Here is a 23,944-nt window from a genome sequence, read left to right as displayed (position 1 = left end):
AACAACAATTCATGGACGGAATGTTGCACAATGGCAAAACATTCACCTCGAGTCACAGATCTGGGTTTAATACATCATTATTTTGCTCACCACACAACCCCAGTTCAGACATGGCCATATGCAAATCAGTCTTGACCCTTTGCCTCATGGGAATAGTCCAGCCCGAACTGCCAAGCCATGTCTTCCCTGGACCAGAATCAAGCATCCTGGGACCGGTTTCTGGCTATCAGCCGTCATCAGCAAGGATAGCTTGATTCCAGTGGCATCGAGAGCACGGGACTCACGTCTGAGCATACCCTTCCCACTCGGGTGACAAATGCAAAAACAATTGATGGATGGAATGTTGCACAATGGCAAAACATTCACCCCCAGTCACAGATCTGGGTTTAATCCATCGTTATTTTGCTCACCATACCTCCCCAGGTTAGACATGGCCATATGCAAATCAGTCTTGACCCTGTGCCTCATGGGAACAGTCCAACCCAAACTGCCAAGTCATGTCTTCACTGGACCGGAATCAAGCATCCTAGGACCGGTTTCTGGCTATCAGCCGTCATCGCTTTTCTTTCTGTTATTTGGCTTTTCTTTCCGTTATTCTTGATCCCCCGTTGTGCTACCTCTGCTCCCCTCTGCCTCCATCCCTGAGTGAATAAAGTTGCCTCCTTGTCTTTTTTGCTTTTGTTTGCAGTCCTTCCTCCTTTCCCCGCCACCTGCTTCCCACTCTTTCCTACCGCTGCGTCCCCTGCGGACCTGCCCCCTCCCTCCCATTGGCTCCCCCTACCCGCCTCCCAGCTGCTTTTCCCTCCCTCCACTCCTCCATAACGCAGGCGGCTGAGCGGCCGCTCGCAGTGGGCGGGCCAAAGGCGAGCCCGTCTGCACCCGTCCGCGGCTGGACCACGCCCAGCGCCAGAAACCCTGGTCCCCGACAGGCCTACCACGCACGACGGACCTTTGATGCCGCCACCCTCCTCGCACTCAACACCGGCCGCTCGACTGCCTGCTACCAAGCCAACCGAAGCGCACTCAAGGACCATTCTCCTGCTGAAACTGCTGCTACACCAGAACCCGAACCACCGCCTCCCACAACAGCCCAGGAAACAACAACGACATCAAGTGCATCCTACTCAACACACGGTCCGTACACAAGCACGCCATCGAACTCTGGGACCTCCTCGACTCAACAGTCCCCGATGTCGCGTTCCTCAAGGAAACCTGGATGAACACCTCCTCGGCCCCTGACATTGCCATTGCCATCGCGGACGGCTACAAAATCATCAGTAGGGACCGAACTAACAAGCCCGGAGGAGGAATCGCCATCGTCCACAGGAACACCCTCAGAGTCACATCCTGCAACGAAGAAACTCTCAGCACTGCCGAGCACCTACACTTCCAGATCCACACCGACCCCAAGACCACCCTTAGAGGAACACTCATCTACAGACCACCGGGTCCACGCCCACAATTCAGCGAATCCATTGCCGACTTCGTCAGCACGCATGCCCTCGCCACCACAGACTACATACTCCTGGGGAACCTGAACTTCCACCTGGAGAACAACAACAACAACACCACCACCCTGCTCGACAACCTCTCCGACTTTGGACTGAAGCAACTAGTGAACACCCCGACTCACCATGCAGGCCACACGCTGGACTCCATCTTCTCCGCTAGCACCAACATCACGGTCAGCCACACCACCAATCTTCACTGGACCTACCACCTGTACATCCACTTCTCCTACAAAAAACTCACCACACACATCCAACCGCCGCAGATCCTCTGAAGATGCTGGAGCAAAGTCACCACTGATAAGCTGACCGCCTCCCTTGCCCAGGGCCCCCCGGCCAATGCCTCAGACACCAACACCACCGCCCGAAACCTCACACAGTGGATCAGCAACTGCGCTGACACCCTCGCCCCTATCAAGAACCCTCCGAACAAGCACAACAGCAGGAGAACCACCTCGTTCACCACAGACCTAAAGGACTCCAAAAAATCCAGCAGAACTCTAGAGAAAGCCTGGCACCAAGAACAGACTGCGGAAAACCTCGAGGCCCTTAAGACCGCCACACGCAGACACCACCAGCTCATCTGCATCGCCAAGAGAACGGCCTTCAGAGAGTGCATAGACAACAACACAGACAACAGCAAGGAGCTCTTCAGCATCGTGAAGGAACTCTCCAACCCAAGCTCCAACTCCAACGACATCCCCCCCTCACAGGACCTCTGCGACTCCTTCGCAGCCTTCTTCCACCACAAAATCGCCGACATACACGACAGCTTCGCAAACCAGATGCCTCCACCAGCCACAGAACCAACGCCCCACAACGCCCTCCACAGTCGCTGGACCCCAGTCAACACCGAAGACATCACCCAGATCTTGAACACCATCCACTCCGGCTCTCCATCCAACCCCTGCCCTCACCACATCTTCAACAAAGCAGACACCATCATCGCACCCCACCTCCGAGACATCATCAACAGCTCCTTTGAATGGGCCACCTTCCCTGAGAGTTGGAAACAAGCTGAAATCAACGCCCTAGTTAACCCCTTTAGTGCTGCCGTCAGTCAACAGTCGTCGCGAGCGCTACCTTGCTAGTGCTGCGCATGTCCTTTGGCCGACTCGACCGCACCCATTTCTTTGACCGTTCAGCACTAGCGCAGAACAGTCGAAGCAACAAAGGGGTTAAGAAGCTGACAGCAGACCCCAAGGACCTCAAGAATTTCCGGCCCATCTCCATGCTCCCCTTCCGGGTGAAGGTCACCGAGAAAGCAGTCAACAAGCAACTGACCAACTTCCTCGAAACCAACAGCTCCCTCAACCCGTCCCAGTCTGGCTTCCGCAGCAACCACAGCACCGAGACCGCTCTCATCACCACCACCGACGACATCAGAACCATGCTCGACAACGGAGAAACCGCAGTCCTCATCCTCCTAGACCTCTCAGCTGCCTTCGACGTGGTCTGCCACCACACCCTAAAAACACGTCTCCACAACACATGGATCCAGGGAAAGGCCCTGGACTGGACTGGACCTCCGCCTTCCTCACCGACAGAACCCAGAGAGTCCGCCTACCCCTGTTGCACTCAGAGGCCACCAAGATCATTTGCGGAGTACCCCAAGGCTCATCACTCAGCCCGACGCTCTTCAACATCTAGATGAGCCCCCTCGCTGACATCGTCTGTGCACACGACCTCAACATCATCTCCTACGCCGACGACACCCAGCTGATCCTCTCCCTGACCAAAGACCCAGTCACCGCCAAATCCAGCTTACAAGAAGGAATGAGGGCCATCGCCGAATGGATGAAGATCAGCTGCCTGAAATTGAACAGAGACAAGATGGAGGTCCTCATCCTTGGACCACCCCCCTCCGCCTGGAACGGCTCCTGGTGGCCCGCCGCCCTGGGCACAGCACCGACTCCCACGGACCACGCATGCAACCTTGGGTTCGTCCTGGACTCATTGCTCACTATGACCAAGCAAGTCAACGCCATCTCCTCCTTCTGCTTCAACACCCTCCGCATGCTACGAGAGATCTTCAAATGGATCCCCATGGAAACAAGAAGCACTGTCACCCAAGCCCTCGTCACAGGCCGGCTCGACTATGGCAACGCACTCTTTGCAGGGAGAAAGGCCAAGCTACAGAAGAGACTACAACGCATACAGAATGCCTCCGCACCCCTCATCCTGGACATCCCCCGCCACAGCCACATCACCACCCACCTGAGAGTCCAACACTGGCTCCCCGTCAACAAGAGGATCAAGATCAAGCTCCTCATCCACTCACACAAAGCCCTCCACAACGCCAGACCCGAATACCTCAACAAATGCCTCTCGTTCTACGCCCGACTCGCCAACTCTGCTCAGCCAGCCTCGCCCTCGCCACCATACTACGCACCAGAAGAACAACAACAGGCGGCAGATCTTTCTCCTACCTCGCCGCCAAGACCTTGAACTCCCTCCCCACCCGCCTCCGACTGACCCAAGACCTTCTCACCTTCCGGAGACACCTAAAGACCTGGCTGTTCGAGCAGTAGCAACCCCCCCTCCCCACCCTCAGCACCTTGAAAACCTCGCGGGTGAGTAGTGCGCTCTATAAATATACTGATTTATTGATTGATTGATTGATTGATTGATTGATCAGACAAGATAGCTTGATTCCAGTGGCATGGAGAGCATGGGACTCACGTCTGAGCATACCCGTCCCACTCGGGGTGACAAATGCAAAAACAACAATTGATGGACGAAATGTTGCACAATGGCAAAACATTCACCCCCAGTCACAGATCTGGGTTTAATCCATTGTTATTTTGCTGACCACACCACCCCAGTTCAGACATGGCTATATCCAAATCAGTCTTGATCCTGTGCCTCATGGGAACAGTCCAGCCCGGACTGCCAAGCCATGTCTTCGCTGGACCGTAATCAAGCATCCTAGGACCGGTTTCTGGCTATCAGCCGTCATCAGCCAGGATAGCTTGATTCCAGTGTCATGGAGAGCACAGGACTCACGTCTGAGCATACCCGTCCCACTCGAGGTGACAAATGAAAAAACAACAATTGATGGACGGATGTTGCACAATGGCAAAACATTCACCCCAGTCACAGATCTGGGTTTAATCCATCGTTATTTTTCTCACCACACCACCCCAGTTCAGACATGGCCATATGCAAGTCAGTCTTAACCCTGTGCCTCATGGGAACAGTCCAGCACCCGAACTGCCAAGCCATGTCTTCCCTGGACCGGAATCAAGCATCCTAGGACCGGTTTCTGGCTATCAGCCAAGAGAGCTTGATTCCAGTGGCATGGAGTGCACGGGACTTACGTCTGAGCATACCCGTCCCAGTCGGGGTGACAAATGCAAAAACAACAATTGATGGACAGAATGTTTCACAATGGCAAAACATTGACCCCCAGTCACAGATCTAAATATAATCAATCGTTATTTTGCTCACCACACCACACCACCCCAGTTCAAACATGGCCATATTCAAATCAGCCTTGACCCTATGCCTCATGGGAACACTTCAGCCTGAACTGCCAAGCCATGTCTCCCCTGGACCAGAATCAGACATCCTAGGACCAGTTTCTGGCTATCAGCTGTCATCAGCCAAGATAGCTTGATTGCAGTGGCATAGAGAGCACGGGACTCACGTCTGAGCATACCCGTCCCACTCGGGGTGACAAATGCAAAAACAACAATTGATGGATGGAATGTTGCACAATGCTAAAACATTCACCCCCAGTCACAGATATGGGTTTAATCCATTGTTATTTTTCTCACCACATCACCCCTGTTCAGACATAGCCATATGCAAATCATTCTTGACCCTATGCCTCATGGGAACAGTGCAGCCCAAACTGCTAAGCCATGTCTTCCCTGGACCGGAGTCAAGCATCCTAGGACCGGTTTCTGGCTATCAGCCGTCATCAGCCAGGAATCAGGATAGCTTGATTCCAGTGGCATGGAGAGCACGGGTCTCACGTCTGAGCATACCCGTCCCACTCAGGGTGACAAATGCAAAAACAACAATTAATGGACGGAATGTTGTACAATGGAAAAACATTCATCCCCAGTCACAGATCTGGGTTTAATCCATCATTATTTTGCTCACCACACCACACCACCCCAGTTCAGACATGGCCGTATTCAAATCAGTCTTGACCCTGTGCCTCATGGGAACAGTCCAGCCCGAACTGCCAAGCCATGTCTTCCCTGGACCAGAATTAAGCATCCTAGGACCGGTTTCTGGCTATCAGCCGTCATCAGCGAGGATAGCTTGATTCCAGTGCCATGGAGAGCACGGGACTCACGTCTGAGCATACACGTCCCACTCGGGGTGACAAATGCAAAAACAACAATTGATGGTCTGAATGTTGCACGATGACAAAACTTTCACCCCAGTCACAGATCTGGGTTTAATCCATCGTTATTTTGCTCACCACACCACCCCAGTTGAGACATGGTCATATGCCAATCATTCTTAACCCTGTGCCTCATGGGAACAGTCCATCACGAACTGCCAAGCCATGTCTTCCCTGGACTGGAATCAAGCATCCTTGGACCGGTTTCTGGCTATCAGCCGTCATCAGCAAGGATTGCTTGAGTCCAGTGGCATGGAGAGCACAGAACTCACGTCTGAGCATACCAGTCCCACTCTGGGTGACAAATGCAAACACTACAATTGATGGATGGAATGTTGCATAATGGCAAAACATTCCCCCCCCCCAGTCACTGATCTGGGTTTAATCCATTGTTATTTTGCTCACCACACCACCCCAGTTCAGACATGGCCATATGCAAATCTGTCTTGACCCTGTGCCTAATGGGAACAGTCCAGCCCGAACTGCCAAGCCATGTCTCCCCTGGACCGGAATCATGCATTCTAGGACCGGTTTCTGGCTATCAGCCGTCATCGCTTTTCTTTCTGTTATTTGGCTTCTCTTTCCGTTATTCGTGATCCCCCGTTGTGCTGCCTCTGCTCCCCTCTGCCTCCCCCCTGAGTGAATAAAGTTGCCTCCTTGTCTTTTTTGCTTTTTTTGCCGTCCTTCCTCCTTTCCCCACGGCCCTCTTCCCACTCTTTCCTACTGCTGCGTCCCCTGCGGACCCGCCACCCTCCCTCCTATTGGCTCCCGCTACCCGCCTCCCAGCTGCTCTTCTCTCCCTCCACTCCTTCCTAATTCAGGCTGCTGAGCGGCCGCTCACAGCAGGCGCACCAGAGGCAAGCCCGTCTGCGCCCGTCCGCGGCTGGATCGCGGCCATCGCCAGAACCCCTGGCCCCCAACAGGCCCACCACGCACGATGGACCTTCGATGCCGCTTCCCTCCTCGCACTCAACAACGGTGGCTCGACTGCCTGCTACCAAGCCAACCGAAGTGCACTCACGGACCATTCGCCTGCCGAAACTGCTGCTACACCAGAACCCGAACCACTGCCTCCCACAACAGCCCAGGAAACAACAACGACATCAAGTGCATCCTACTCAACACCCGCTCCGTACACAAGCACGCCATCGAACTCTCGGACCTCCTCGACTCAACAGCCCCGGACGTCGTGTTCCTCAAGGAAACCTGGATGAACGCCTCCTCGGCCCCTGACATAGCCATTGCCATCGCGGACGGCTACAAAATCATTAGGAGGGACCGTGCTAACAAGCCCGGAGGAGGAATCACCATCGTCCACAGGAACACCCTCAGAGTCACATCCTGCAACAAAGAAACTCTCAGCACTGCCGAGCACCTACACTTCCAGATCCACACCGACCCCAAGACCACCCTTAGAGGAACACTCATCTACAGACCACCGGGTCCACGCCCACAATTCAGCGAATCCATTGCCGACTTCGTCAGCACGCACGCCCTCGCCACCACAGACTACATCCTCCTGGGGAACCTGAACTTCCACCTGTAGAACAACAACAACAACACCACCACCCTGCTCGACAACCTCTCCGACTTTGGACTGAAGCAACTAGTGAACACCCCGACTCACCATGCAGGCCACACGCTGGACTCCATCTTCTCCGCTAGCACCAACATCACGGTCAGCCACACCACCAATCTTCACTGGACCTACCACCTGTACATCCACTTCTCCTACCAAAAACTCACCACACACATCAAACCGCCGCAGATCCTCCGAAGATGCTGAAGCAAAGTCACCACTGATAAGCTGACCGCCTCCCTTGCCCAGGGCCCCCCGGCCAATGCCTCAGACACCAACACCGCCGCCCGAAACCTCACACAGGGGATCAGCAACTGCGCTGACACCCTCGCCCCTATCAAGAACCCTCCGAACAAGCACAACAGCAGGAGAACCACCTCGTTCACCACAGACCTAAAGGACTCCAAACCTCGAGGCCCTTAAGACCGCCACACGCAGACACCACCAGCTCATCTGCATCGCCAAGAGAACGGCCTTCAGAGAGCACATAGACAACAACACAGACAACAGCAAGGAGCTCTTCAGCATCGTGAAGGAACTCTCCAACCCAAGCTCCAACTCCAACGACATCCCCCCCTCACAGTACCTCTGCGACTCCTTTGCAGCCTTCTTCCACCGCAAAATCGCCGACATACACGACAGCTTCGCAAACCAGATGCCTCCACCAGCCACAGAACCAACGCCCCACAACGCCCTCCTCAGTCGCTGGACCCCAGTCAACACCGAAGACATCACCCAGATCTTGAACACCATCCACTCCGGCTCTCCATCCAACCCCTGCCCTCACCACATCTTCAACAAAGCAGACACCATCATCGCACCCCACCTCCGAGACATCATCAACAGCTCCTTTGAATGGGCCACCTTCCCTGAGAGTTGGAAACAAGCTGAAATCAACGCCCTAGTTAACCCCTTTAGTGCTGCCGTCAGTCAACGGTTGTCGCGAGCGCTACCTTGCTAGTGCTGCGCATGTCCTTTGGCCGACTCGACCGCACCCATTTCTTTGACCGTTCAGCACTGGCGCAGAACAGTCAAAGCAACAAAGGGGTTAAGAAGCCGACAGCAGACCCCAAGGACCTCAAGAATTTTCGGCCCATCTCCATGCTCCCCTTCCGGGTGAAGGTCACCGAGAAAGCAGTCAACAAGCAACTGACCAACTTCCTCGAAACCAACAGCTCCCTCAACCTGCCCCAGTCTGACTTCCGCAGCAACCACAGCACCGAGACCGCTCTCATCACCACCACCGACGACATCAGAACCCTGCTCGACAACGGAGAAACCGCAGTCCTCATCCTCCTAGAACTCTCAGCTGCCTTCGATGTGGTCTGCCACCACACCCTAAAAACACGTCTCCACAACACAGGGATCCAGGGAAAGGCCCTGGACTGGACTGGATCGCCTCCTTCCTCACCGACAGAATCCAGAGAGTCTGCATACCCCTGTTCCACTTAGAGGCCACCAAGATCATCTGCGGCGTACCCCAAGACTCAGCTCACACAGCCCGATGCTCTTCAACATCTACATGAGCCCCCTCGCCGACATCGTCCATGCACACGACCTCAACATCATCTCCTATGCCGACGACACCCATCTGATCCTCTCCTTGACCAAAGACCCAGTCACCGCCAAATCCAACTTACAAGAAGGAATGAGGGCCATCGCCGAATGGATGAAGATCAGCTGCCTGAAATTGAACACAGACAAGATGGAGGTCCTCATCCTTGGACCTTCCCCCTCCGCCTCTAACGACTCCTGGTGGCCCCCGCCCTGGGTACAGCACCGACTCCCACCGACCACTTATGAAACCTTGGGTTCGTCCTGGACTCATTTCTCACTATGACCAAGCAAGTCAACGCCATCTCCTCCTCCTGCTTCAACACCCTCCGCATGCTACAAAAGATCTTCAAATGGATCCCCATGGAAACAAGAAGGACTGTCACCCAAGCCCTCGTCACAAGCCGGCTCGACTATGGCAACGCACTCTATGCAGGTACAACGGCCAAGCTACAGAAAAGACTACAACGCATACAGAAGGCATCCGCACGCCTCATCCTGGACATCCCCCGCCACAGCCACATCACCACCCACCTGAGAGTCCTGCACTGGTTCCCCTTCAACAAGAGGATCAAGATCAGGCTCCTCATCCACTCACGCAAAGCGCTCCACAACGCCGGACCTGAATACCTCAACAAACACCTCTTGTTCAATGCCCTCGCCACCATACCACGCACCAGAAGAACAACAACAGGCGCCAGATCTTTCTCCTACCTCGCCACCAAGACCTTGAACTCCCTCCCCACCCGCCTCCAACTGACCCAAGTCCTTCTCACCTTCCGGAGACACCTAAAGACCTGGCTGTTCGAGCAATAGCAACCCCCCCTCCCCACCCTCAGCGCCTTGAAAACCTCACGGGTGAGTAGTGCGCTCTATAAATATACTGATTGATTGATTGATTGATTGATTGATCAGCCAGGATAGCTTGATTCCAGTGGCATGGAGAGCATGGGACTCACGTCTGAGCATACCCGCCCCACTCGGGGTGACAAATGCAAAAACAACAATTGATAGAAGAAATGTTGCACAATGGCAAAACATTCTCCCCCAGTCACCGATCTGGGTTTTATCCATCGTTATTTTGCTGACTGTGAGAAGTTGGCCTGATATATGATGCTCACTAGTTCTAGTGATCACCTTGTATCAGTCCAAACAACCCTTATGGTGATTGGTTGTGAGTCAACCTTACAGACCAGCTATCCTAATGGTAGCTTGGAAAAAGAAGTCTTAGGCTAAACTCTTTTGGCATGTGAAGCCAGCTGTTTTACCACATATAACCCCTTAAATACCAAATGAAAGGACACCACACAGGATGTTATGAAAATAAACAAGATATTTATTAGTAACAAACACCTCTGAACTCTTTATGAGATCAGAGGGCTAAGCACATGACAAGACTCTTAAGAAAAATACGTTAAGTTGCACAAATTACAATGGTGGCCTAGGGACACGACAAACCATATACTAAGTAAATGGTATAAGGAAATCGATAGAAGGAATGGAGCTGTCCAGAGGCTGTAGGATCTCTGGGACTACACTACCCTAACCTTAGGTAAGGGGCAGGAGGCCCACGGGACGCGTGTGCAGAGTGTGAACTCACACGCGAGATGCGAAACAAAGTCAATGGACACTACAAATTACGAAAAGGTAAGTAAAGGACAGTTCCGACTAGTTAGGACTAAAACGACTGGATACCTGGACACTAGGAGAGTTAATCTACCCTTGAGCACCGAAATGCTCTCGTTACCTCACCCACGGGCTGCGGGTGCATAGGTGTGGAAGTGTGTCGGATTTCCGCGTAGAAGTCAATAAAGCCTTGAAAAAAAATGCTGCAGGTGACCAGGAGGAAGATGTCCGGAGTGATCCAAGGGTGGATTAAGGAAGATGGAGACCTGAAAGCAGAGGGGACAATGTTCACAGTCACTAGCCAGTGACTGGAGTGGAACCAGGAAGGAACCAGATGCTGTCGTTGCGATCAGGTGAAGAGTGGACGCTTGACTCTGCAGCCACGTGGACCAGGTGGGGCTTCGACGACCAGGATGGAGGCACGAGCTGTCCCACGCAGGCTCTCGCTGTCGGCGGTGTCTGTTCCGGATTCGGCGTCAACAGGCCTTGGCAAAGGCACCCCACGCGGTGAGTGGAAAAAGCGTCTGGTGGGGACCAGGAGGGTCAGGGTGCTTCTCCTTTGCAGGGAAGCAAGTGCCAGTCTGGAGCAACCAGACCAGCGGTGTAGATTTCATGGATCGTCGTCTAGGAGGCCACTAGCCAGACGGCAAGTGACCAGCAACGGGTCGAGCAGCAATCAGTCAAAAGGGCCCCGCACAGATCTTGTGGATGCTGGAGGGCTGATCTTCTGTGCAGGAGCTGCTCGGGGCTGGGGCTTCTCAATCCCCAAAGCACTTTCTCGAGGATACCTCTGAAGTCGTGCTGGAAACGAAGTGCAGTTTCTCAAAGATGGCCGGTCCCACGTGTCTCGTCGCACCTACAGATCTCAGCTGTGCTGCAGATGTAGGTAGAGGTCGGAGAGGTCTGGAAGTCCAGATCTCGTCGGGCTCTGAAGTCTGGTTCCGGCAGGAAGGACGACAAAGTGAACCGCTAGGACGCTTGGTGGTGCCTGCTTGTGCAGGGTGGTCACTCCTTGGCCACAAGGGAGATGTATTCAGTCTTCTGTGGAGCAGAACGTCGAAGTCCAGAGTTTCTTCTTGTAGAGATTCAAATCAGGATTAATCTAATTTGGAATGGGACCCGCTCCTACCTTTATTCTCCTAAAGGAGCTGTACTGTGACTAGGTCCCTCCTATGGGTGGGACCTGGAAGGGGGGTGGTTACAACCCCTATCCTTTGTCCGGTTTTGCACCAGAGCTGGGGCTGGAGTGCCCTAGCAACTGGTTTGAACCGGGGTATGCACAGGGACACCTTGTGTGCCCCAGGCATGTCTCATTCCTTTCAGCCTGTCCTACCTAATACACAAAATCCTGTCTGGGGTGGTGCTAGCACCTCTCAAGGCAGGAAACCCTTTTTCCAGGCCTCCCTCGCTGGAAGGACTCCCAGCAGCAGGAGGTCAGACTTATGTCTGTGGTGGCAGCATCCATTTTGTGATGCTGAGGCTGGAGTTAACTTTAACCGGGGTTCAGAGTTACATACATGTCGTGTCCCTCTAAAAGGGTGGAATGCTACCCCCTCACCAGAACTGTTAATGGGGGTAGTATTCCAATTGGTATGACACCTTACTCGACATGTTTTGATAATGCTATGCCAAAGTTAGCAATAACCGTGAGGATTATAATGCATTTAAGAGTATATGGTATAGCGTTATCATTGAAACAGCTAAAGGACTTGGTTCCGAAAGCTGCAGACAGGCTCAGCTCATGCTAGAGCACCATCTCACATAATTCCAAGCACTCTGCCTCCAGGATTGTTAAGGCCTGCCATAGGAGTGACTTATAGGAGGATATGTGTCCATTTTAAGGGTTAGATATAGGTATACCATATCTAAAGCAAAGGGTGATTACACCACCTTGCCCAAGCTGTGTTACCAGCCAGTTGCGTCTGTTTAGATGGCCAGCCAGGGGTGGCACAATACATGCTGCAGCCCCTGGTAGGCCTTGGTAGCACTTATGCCCTGGGTACCTATGGTACACTGTACAAGGACTTACAAGAGTGACCCAATGCCAATTGGTAAATGCACCTAAGGTACATGGATGTCAATTTAGAGAGAGAACAGCTAGGCTGTGGGTCTGATTAGCAGGCCCACAGCCAGGGAAAGTCGTAAACCAGTGAAGCAAAAAGCAAAAATCTGGGGAGACCATAGGATTGTAGACCCTACACTGACCACACGACCCCAGTTCAGACATGGCTATATGCAAATCAGTCTTGACCCTGTGACTCATGGGAACAGTCCAGCCCGAACTGCCAAGCCATGTCTTCCCTGGACCGGAATCAAGCATCACGTCTGAGCATACCCGTCCCAGTCGGGGTGACAAATGCAAAAACAACAAACAATGGAATGGAATGTTTCACAATGGCAAAAAATTGACCCCCAGTCACAGAGCTGGATTTAATCCATCGTTATTTTGTTTACCACACCACACCACCCCAGTTCAAACATTGCCATATGCAAATCAGTCTTGACCCTGTGCCTCATGGGATCACTTCAGCCCGAACTGCCAAGCCATGTCTTCCCTGGACCGGAATCAAGCATCACGTCTGAGCATACCAGTCCCACTCGGGGTGACAAATGCAAACACAACAATTGATGGACGGAATGTTGCACAATGGCAAAACATTCACCCCCAGTCACTGATCTGGGTTTAATCCATCGTTATTTTTCTCACCACACCACCCCAGTTCAGACATGGCCATATGCAAATCAGCCTTGACCCTGTGCCTAATGGGAACACTTCAGCCCGAACTGCCAAGCCATGTCTTCCCTGGACCAGAATCAGGCATCCTAGGACCGGTTTCTGGCTATCAGCCGTCATCAGCCAAGATAGCTTGATTCCAGTGGCATGGAGAGCACGGGACACACGTCTGAGCATACCAGTCCCACTCGGGGTGACAAATGCTAAAACAACAATTGATGGATGGAATGTTGCTCAATGCTAAAACATTCACCCCCAGTCACAGATATGGGTTTAATCCATCGTTATTTTTCACACCACACCACCCCAAGTCAGACATGGCCATATGCAAATCAGTCTTGACCCTGTGCCTCATGGGAACAGTCCAGCCTGAACTGCCAAGCCATGTCATCCCTGCACCGCAGTCAAGCATCCAAGGACTGGTTTCTGGCTATCAGCCGTCATCAGCCAGGATAGCTTTATTCCAGTGGCTTGGAGAGCACGGGACTCATGTCTGAGCAGACCCGTCCCACTCAGGGTGACAAATGCAAAAACAACAATTAAAGGACTGAATGTTGCACAATGGCAAAACATTCACCCCCAGTCCAGATCTGGGTTTAATCCATCATTACTTTGCTCACCACACCACCCCAGTTCAGACATGGCCATATTCAAATCAGTCTTGACCCTTTGCCTCATGGGAACAGTCCAGCCCGAACTGCCAAGTCATGTCTTCCCTAGACCAGAATCAAGCATCCTAGGACCGGTTTCTGGCTATCAGCCGTCATCAGCGAGGATAGCTTGATTCCAGTGCCAAGACAGCACGGGACTCACGTCTGAGCATACCCGTCCCACTCGGGGTGACAAATGCAAAAACAACAATTGATGGAAGGAATGTTGCACGATGGCAAAACTTTCACCCCAGTCACAGATCTGGGTTTAATCCATCGTTATTTTGCTCACCACACTACCCCAGTTGAGACATGGTCATATGCCAATCATTCTTAACCCTGTGCCTAATAGGAACAGTCCATCACGAACTGCACAGCCATGTCTTCACCGGACCGGAATCAAGCATCCTAGGACCGGTTTCTGGCTATCAGCCGTCATGAGCAAGGATTGCTTGAGTCCAGTGGCATGGAAAGCACGGGACTCACGTCTGAGCATACCAGTCCCACTTGGGGAGACAAATGCAATCACAACAATTGATGGACGGAATGTTGCACAATGGCAAAACATTCACCCCCAGTCACTTATCTGGGTTTAATCCATTGTTATTTTGCTCACCACACCACCCCATTTCAGACATGTCCATCTGCAAATCAGTCTTGACCTGTGCCTAATGGGAACAGTCCAGCCCAAACTGCCAAGTCATGTCTTCCCTGGACCGGAATCAAGCATCCTAGGACCGGTTTCTGGCTATCAGCCGTCATGAGCAAGGATTGCTTGAGTCCAGTGGCATTGAAAGCACGGGACTCACGTCTGAGCATAGCAGTCCCACTCGGGGTGACAAATGCAAACACAACAATTGATGGACGGAATGTTGCACAATTTCATAACATTCACCCCCAGTCACTGATATGGGTTTATCCATTGTTATTTTGCTCACCACACCACCCAGTTCAGACATGACCATAAGCAAATCAGTCTTGACCCTGTGCCTAATGGGAAGAGTCCAGCCCGAACTGCCAAGCCATGTCTCCCCTGGACCGGAATCCTAGGACCGGTTTCTGGCTATCAGCCGTCATCAGCCAGGACAGCTTGACTCCAGTGGCATGGAGAGCACGGGTCTCACGTCTGAGCATACCCGTCGCACTCGGGGTGACAAATGCAAAAACAACAATTGATGGACGGAATGTTGCACGATGGCAAAAGTTTCACCCCAGTCACAGATCTGGGTTTAATCCATCGTTATTTTGCTCACCACATTACCCCAGTTGAGACATGGTCATATGCCAATCATTCTTAACCCTGTGCCTCATAGGAACAGTCCATCACGAACTGCCAAGCCATGTCTTCCCCGGACAGGAATCAAGCATCCTAGGACCGGTTTCTGGCTATCAGCCATCATCAGCAAGGATGGCTTGATTCCAGTGGCATCGAGAGCACAGGACTCACGTCTGAGCCTACCCTTCCCACTCAGGATGACAAATGCAAAAACAACAATTGATGGATGGAATGTTGCACAATGGCAAAACATTCACCCCCAGCCACAGATTTGGGTTTAATCCATTGTTATTTTGTTCACCATACCACCCCAGTTCAGACATGGCCATATGCAAATCAGTCTTGACCCTGTGCCTCATGGGAACAGTCCAGCCCAAACTGCCAAGTCATGTCTTCCCTGGACCGGAATCAAGCATCCTAGGACCGGTTTCTGGCTATCAGCCGTCATCAGCAAGGATTGCTTGAGTCCAGTGGCATGGAGAGCACGGGACTCCCGTCTGAGCATACCAGTCCCACTCGGGGTGACAAATGCAAACACAACAATTGATGGACGGAATGTTGCACAATGGCAAAACATTCACCCCCAGTCACTGATCTGGGTTTAATCCATTGTTATTTTGCTCACCACACTACCCCAGTTCAGACATGGCCATATGCAAATCAGTCTTGACCCTGTGCCTAATGGGATCGTTCCAGCCCGAACTGCCAAGCCATGTCTCCCCTGGAAAGGATTCATGCATCCTAGGACCGGTTTCTGGCTATCAGCCGTCATCAGCCAGGATAGGTTGATTCCAGTGGCATGAAGACCACGGGTCTCACGTCTGAGCATACCCATCCCACTCGGGGTGACAAATGCAAAAACAACAATTGATGGACGAAATGTTGCACAATGGCAAAACATTCACCTCCAGTCACAGATCTGGGTTTAATCCATCCCATCATTATTTTGCTCACCACACCACCCCAGTTCAGACATGGCCATATGCAAATCAGCCGTGACCCTGTGCCTCATGGGAACACTTCAGCCCGAACTGCCAAGCCATGTCTTCCCTGGACCAGAATCAGGCATCCTAGGACCTGTTTCTGGCTATCAGCCGTCATCAGCCAAGATAGCTTGATTCCAGTGGCATGGAGAGCATGGGACACACGTCTGAGCATACCCGTCCCACTCGAGGTGACAAATCCAAAAACTACAATTGATGGATGAAATGTTGCACAATGCTAAAACATTCACCCCCAGTCACAGATCTGGGTTTAATCCATCATTATTTTGACTCACCACACCACCCCAGTTCAGACAAGGCCATATTCAAATCAGTCTTGACCCTGTGCCTCATGGGAACAGTCCAGCCCGAACTGCAAAGCAATATCTTCCCAGGACCAGAATCAAGCATTGTAGGACCTGTTTCTGGCTATCAGTCATCATCAGGGAGGATAGCTTGATTCCAGTGCCATGGAGAGCACGGGACTCACGTCTGAGCATACCCGTCCCACTCGGGATGACAAATGCAAAAACAACAATTGATAGACGGAATGTTGCACGATGGCAAAACTTTCACCCCAGTCACAGATCTGGGTTTAATCCATCGTTATTTTGCTCACCATACTACCCCTGTTGAGACATGGTCATATGCCAATCATTCTTAACCGTGTGCCTCATAGGAACAGTCCATCACGAACTGCCAAGCCATGTCTTCCCTGGACCGGAATCAAGCATCCTAGGATCGGTTTCTGGCTATCAGCCTTCATCAGCAAGGATTGCTTGAGTCCAGTTGCATGGAGAGCACGGGAATCATGTCTGAGCATACCAGTCCCACTCGGGCTGACAAATGCAAACTAAGCATGGGCAAATTTTGCAAATCTGGCGTTCGCGAATTTGAGTATTTGCGAACTCGCAATCCGCAAAATCAGCGAATTCTAGTGAATTTGCGGATTTTTTTTGTGTTCGCAAGGGTTTCTGCCAGTTCGCGAGGGTTTTGTACCAGTTCGCAATTGCGAACTTACTTGTCGGCTCGCAACGGTCGACACTTTGTTGTTTCTACGTCTGGTTCATCATCACAGGTTCACAGCACCCTCTGTTTCACCACTGCCACCCTCTGATTCACCCATGCCACCCTCTGGTACATCACTGCCACCCTCTGATTCATCACTGTAGATTATGGGGGGGGGGAAGCAAACACACCTGCCCTGCTTCAACTGACATGAATTCATTTGGGGTTGATTAATGTGTCACTGAATTTAAACTTCCTGTCTGGCACCTGCTTCCTTATCTGTAATTTGCTTTCTGTTGCAGTGCAATTATTTTTTCCCAGGACCTTTGTGGCCTACTTGTAGCTATTCTGTGAGCCTGCTGTGAGGGTCAGAGTAGGGTCATAGAATAGTTGCAAGTAGGCAACTGAACTCTGGAGGGGCCCCTCAGGAAGCACTACAGGGAATGGTTACTAATGATGAGTTTGAACTTTTGCACCTGCTGAGTGCTTTCAGTTTTGCAAAACTTGTTTTTCTGCAGAACAGCAACTGTAATGCCCCAAACAAACGTAGGCAACTGAACTCTGGAGGGGCCCCTCAGGAAGCACTACAGGGAATGGTTACTAATGATGAGTGAACTTTTGCACCTGCTGAGTGCTTTCAGTTTTGCAAAACTCGTTTTTCTGCAGAACAGCAACTGTAATGCCCCAAACAAACTTACTTGTGAAAGTTGATTTCTAATCCAAAAGTGATCCAAAGAAAGTCAAAAAGGCCTCAAATCCAAAAAAGTGCAGGCAAATGTCAACCTGAGGAGTTATTCTGATAAAAATCATCATTTTCCGAAAGTTTATGCTGCTTGCTGGTGGATTTCTTGTGCAGAATTGCAAATGTTGTAATTTTGCGAGTGCGAGATTGTTGCTGCCCGCCGCATCTACATGTTCGCAATTGCAACTCTCGCGATGCGTCGCCAAACTACCGCGGGATCCCGCAGCAAGATCCAAAATGGCGCAGCACTCGCAAAATATCGAGAAAAACAACTCAGCAAACGCTGAATGCCAGTAAGTGAACGCCGCACGCCGCAATATTGTATCACCAAGCAAAAAAATCCAGTGCGTGCGAATTTGCGGATTTTCAGTAAATTCACGAGAGTTTGCGGATTGCGAAATTACCAAAAATCCACAAAATCCGCGAGCGGAACAGATTTTCCGCCCATGCTTAATGCAAACACAACAATTGATGGACAGAATGTTACACAATGGCAAAACATTCACCCCCCAGTCACTGATATGGATTTAATCCATTGTTATTTTGCTCACCAAAACCCCCCAGTTCAGACATGTCCATATGCAAATCAGTCTTGACCCTGTGCCTAATGGGAACAGTCCAGCCCGAACTGCCAAGCCATGTCTCCCCTGGACCGGAATCATGCATCCTAGGACCGGTTTCTGGCTATCAGCCGTCATCAGCCAGGATAGCTTGATTCCAGTGGCATGGAGAGCACGGGACTCACGTCTGAGCATACCCGTCCCACTCGGGGTGACAAAAGCAAAAACAACAATTGATGGATGGAATGTTGCTCAATGCTAAAACATTCAACCCCAGTCACAGATATGGGTTTAATCCATCATTATTTTGCTCACCACACCACCCCAGTTCAGACATGGCTATATTCAAATCAGTCTTGACCCTGTGCATCATAGGAACAGTCCATCACGAACTGCACAGCCATGTCTTCCCCGGACTGGAATCAAGCATCCTAGGACCGGTTTCTGGCTATCAGCCGTCATGAGCAAGGATTGCTTGAGTCCAGTGGCATGGAGAGCACGGGACTCACGTCTGAGCATACCAGTCCCACTTGGGGAGACAAATGCAAATACAACAATTGATGGACGGAATGTTGCACAATGGCAAAACATTCACCCCCAGTCGCTTATCTGGGTTTAATCCATCGTTGTTTTGCTCACCACACCTCCCCAGTTCAGACATGGCCATATGCAAATCAGTCTTGACCCTGTGCCTCATGGAAACAGTCCAGCCCGAACTGCTAAGCCATGTCTTCCCTGGACCGGAATCAAGCACCCTAGGACCGGTTTCGGGCTATCAGCCGTCATCATCCAGGATAGCTTGATTCCAGTGGCCTGGAAAGCACGGGACTCACGTCTGAGCATACCCGTCCCACTCGGGGTGACAAATGCAAAAAAACAACATTTGATGGACGGAATGTTGCACAATGGCAAAACATTCACCCCAGTCACTGATCTGGGTTTAATCCATTGTTATTTTGCTCACCACATCACCCCAGTTCAGACATGGCCATATGCATATCAGTCTTGACCCTGTGCCTAAAGGGAACAGTCCAGCCCGAACTGCCAAGCCATGTCTCCCCTGGACCGGAATCCTGCATCCTATGACCGGTTTCTGGCTATCAGCCGTCATCAGCCAGGATAGCTTGATTCCAGTGGCATGGAGAGCACGGGACTCAGATCTGAGCATACCCGTCCCATTCGAGGTGACAAATGCAAAAACAACAATTAATGGATGGAATGTTGCACAATGGCAAAACATTCACCCCCAGTCACTGATCTGGGTATAATCCATCCTTATTTTTCTCACCACACCACCCCAGTTCAGACATGGCCATAAGCAAATCAGTCTAGACCCTGTGCCTCAAGGGATCAGTCCAGCCTGAACTGCCAAGCCATGTCTCCCCTAGACCGGAATCAAGCATCCTAGGACCGGTTTCTGGCTATCAGCCGTCATCAGCCAGGATAGCTTGATTCCAGTGGCACGGAGAGCACGGTACTCACGTTCGAGCATACCCGTCCTACTTGGAGTGACGAATGCAAAAACAACAATTGATGGACGGTATGTTGCACAATGGCAAAACATTCACCCCCAGTCACAGGTCTGGGTTTAATCCATTGTTAATTTGCTCACCACACCAACCCCAGTTCAGATATGGCCATATGCAAATCAGTCTTGACCCTGTGCCTCATGGGAACAGCCTAGCCTGAACTGCCAAGCCATGTCTTCCCTGGACCGGAGTCATTCATCCTAGGACCGGTTTCTGGCTATCAGCCGTCATCAGCCAGGATAGATTGATTCCAGTGGCATAGAGAGCACGGGACTTACGTCTGAGCATACCTGTCCCAATTGGGGGTACAAATGCAAAAACACCATTTGATGGACTGAATGTTGCACACTGGCATGGCCATATGCAAATCATTCTTGACCCTGTGCCTCATGGGAACAGTCCAGCCCGAACTGCTAAGCCATGTCTTCCCTGGACCGGACAGGTGTGCCGCAGAGGGGTGCTGGTACGTGCAGACTTAGCACCCTCAAGGTCCTGTTTCGATTGAAAAGACTGAGAATAGATAACCCCTCGAATGCCCTGATGAAATCGCTGACATTCCTAGCGATTAAACATGTCGGCTTGAGGATATAACCACTATGGTATACAAGTAACCATTTTTAACTGGCAGGTTTTGCTGCAATAGAATAAAAACTTAAAGCAAGCAAAACCCTGCTACATCTTTTTCTGTCTTGTTAGGGGTTTGTTTGTTTATGTAAACAACATTTCACATCAGTGTTTATATGTTTGTCACTGTTCTTTTTTCTCCACTATTCTCACGTATGCACGATGTATTGCTCTTGTGCACTTCCGTCTTTTCACATAGAGAGAGTGGCCAATAATGAGAAGTGGGTATACCGGTAATTGTTAGCCGGGAACCCCCTCGGGTGGTGCTACCGTGAGGAACTCTCTCTATTTTCCACACCTTTTGGCTGTGTTGTATGTGGACCTGTGTGATTTTATACTCAATTATTACGCATCTTGACCAGAGGATTAGTGTTACTTGAAAAAACTAGGGGATTTATATTGATAATAAGATATTAGACCCTGTCTCTTGGCCTTATCTATGGATGCGTTTTCATATAGATGAGGCTTCAATTGATTGACTACTGTGTGAGTGGGGGGCAGCCTCACCTATCACCCTCCCCCTTAACCCTTTTAGATTGTTGGAAGCAGGTTGGTGCCTGGTCTAGCTAGTCACATCATGCCGGTGCCTATTGGCCTTCTGGATTGGCCTCCTCGGCACTCCGACTGCAATCCAGGTGGTCTGCTAGTAGGTCTGTTGCTGGTAGTGTTCTGTCACCTCTGTGACCCTGGTCTGCACCCTGTCTTCCTCTCCCTCATCTCCTTGGCCTTCCCCAATCACGTTGTTCCTTGCTGTTATTCAGTGGGGGTTGTGGAGTTGGAGTTGGTCTTTGCCCTGGGTCAGGGTGCATCCATGTTGCTACGTGCTTTGGCTTGTTTCTGTTGTTTTTTTTCTGTGGTTTTTATGGTAAATTGTTCCACCAGACGCGTGGGATTTGCAGGCCTGTGGCTGTTTTTCGCTACTTTTTGTACCGCGATTGGCCTCGTCGCATGTTTTTTTGTGTGAACACTTTTGAGGCGTGGTGTTGATTTTCACGCTGACATTTGCAGCATTATCTGGTGTCTATCGCATGCTACCACCGCATTGTGAATTCCACCTTGACACAGGGTTATTAACCCGTAATAGGCTGCAATGTTGAAAGTTGCATTACCCTACTCTTGCGGTAGTTATCACCTGTTCTTGTGTATATACCCCCTAGATGGGAAGTTGGTCTCGGTAAGGGTGATGGTAATGAAGAAGGTGTGTTGCTTGCAAACGAAGGTGGAGTTTGTCGTATGCTAGAGGTCCAACTTTGTTAGAAGTAAGGATCTGAGGGGATATATTAATGACATCACTGACATACATCATGAAATACAGGACTTGGCAGCTGGAAGAGTTTGGGATAAGGTTGGAAAAGTATTTGAAGCTGCCTGAAATTTGTTTGTAAATCTGGGAATTGGAATCTTTGGATACAACTTGAAACTGATAATGATTGATATCATTTGTCTCATTATCTTGGTTGGGGTGATAAGGGCATATAAGTGGTGCAAAGCAACTGAAGAGCTCAAGAGAAGGAGAGAGAAGGATGGAAAGACAGCAGCACAGTCACTATGAGTATGTGAAACAAATTTAGGAATTCAGACAGAAGACTGGCACCGACATCTGTTTAGATCAGTCTACTCTGCAGGGATGATTCGAAGGGTTTTATGATGACTCAACGTCATCAGAGTGGGGGTCTGATGGAGTGGAAATGTCTTTCCACTTGTAGGGGTGCATTATAATCATGCATAGAATGCATTCACATATAATATTGCAATAGTATGAACATGAGGTGTTATGTCTTTTAATGTATTAACGTAAGTACGTGTTATCTCTATGGTCACTGACAAGTTGCATGGAGAATTAACATAGGAAATTAATGTAATTAGCAGAAAACAATAATGTGAAGAACTTGTGCTGTGAAACTGCCGACATCCATATACTAATGCCCACATGCATCAAGCATTTTTGGAGTCGCAAACGGTGCGATTCCTTGAAATCGTCCGTTTGCGATTCCAAAAATGCTTTTTGAGATGCATCATTTGTTTTTGTTGAAAATCGCTAATTTTGCGATTTTCTAAAATGCGATTGCATTTAAGGAATCGCAATTTTGCGATTCCTTAAATGCAATGCATCATTCTTAAAAAAATTGTGAATTTAAAGATTGCAAGTGCAAATTACCACGAGGTTGAACCTCGTGGTAATTTGCGAAAAAAAATTCAAATGCTCAAATTAGCATTTTAAACATTGTCATGTTACAGACACACATGTCCTTAAGACATGTGTGGTGTGTGAAACATCCATTTTAAAATACATTTCAGGGGTGCAGGGGGGGCGTCCTTTGGACCCCCCCTGCACCCATGGAATGCATCAACATTTTGCGAATTCCAATTTGCGAATTCGCAATTCCCATTGATTCCTATGGGCCTTTTGGCCCATAGGAATCAATGGGAATTGCGAAATCGCAAATTGGAATTCGCATAATATTTGCGATTCGGTAAAAATTGCGATTTTTACTGAATCGCAAATATTATGCACTTTCAATAATGCATCCCGTTTTGCGATTCCTTATTTGCGATTCGGTAAAAATCGCAAATTTGGAATCGCAAAACGGGAGTTTGATGCATGTGGGCATTTGTGTGTGTAACAATAATATTTTATATGGTAAATGTGTTAGTAGTGATAAGGCTATGCAAGTCTATAATGCTTAACCCGTTTGATGCTTGCATCGGCCAATTGCCGATGCAAGCACTACCTCCTTGGTGCCCGGCAAGTCAAATTGCCGCCACCAGGGAGGGCCCTTTTCAATCATCTGGTACAAAGCACCCGAGGTTTCCTTTTTAGGTCTCACCTAGAAGCGCTCAAGCGCAGCTTTGGAGACCTTTTGGAAATGCTCCGGCCTTTATTGGGAATTTGTGTATGTTTTGCACTGTTCCCAATGAGTCCTCGTGCAAGTTTGACCATTCCCTTGCGGGAGCGAGCAGCGGCACCATATGTAAGCAATTACCGTGCTCGCTCCCGCAAGGGAAATGTCATGCACCATGGGAAAGCCTTCATTCACACAGCCACACGCTTTTTAGTGACCCACGCAGTGTCTCTCCCCCCTCAGTCAGGCCGTGGTTCTCAGACTTTCACTTTCCCATTCTGGAACAAAAGCGCACACACCCTGGTTTATTTTAATAAACGGTCAAAAATGTCATTGAACTACACAAGGCGAGAAGCTTTTAACTGATA

Source organism: Lissotriton vulgaris, chromosome 2_1 (genome assembly GCF_964263255.1).
Source record: "Lissotriton vulgaris chromosome 2_1, aLisVul1.2, whole genome shotgun sequence".
NCBI classification, from domain to species: domain Eukaryota; kingdom Metazoa; phylum Chordata; class Amphibia; order Caudata; family Salamandridae; genus Lissotriton; species Lissotriton vulgaris.
Note: the sequence above shows the minus strand (reverse complement) of the source record.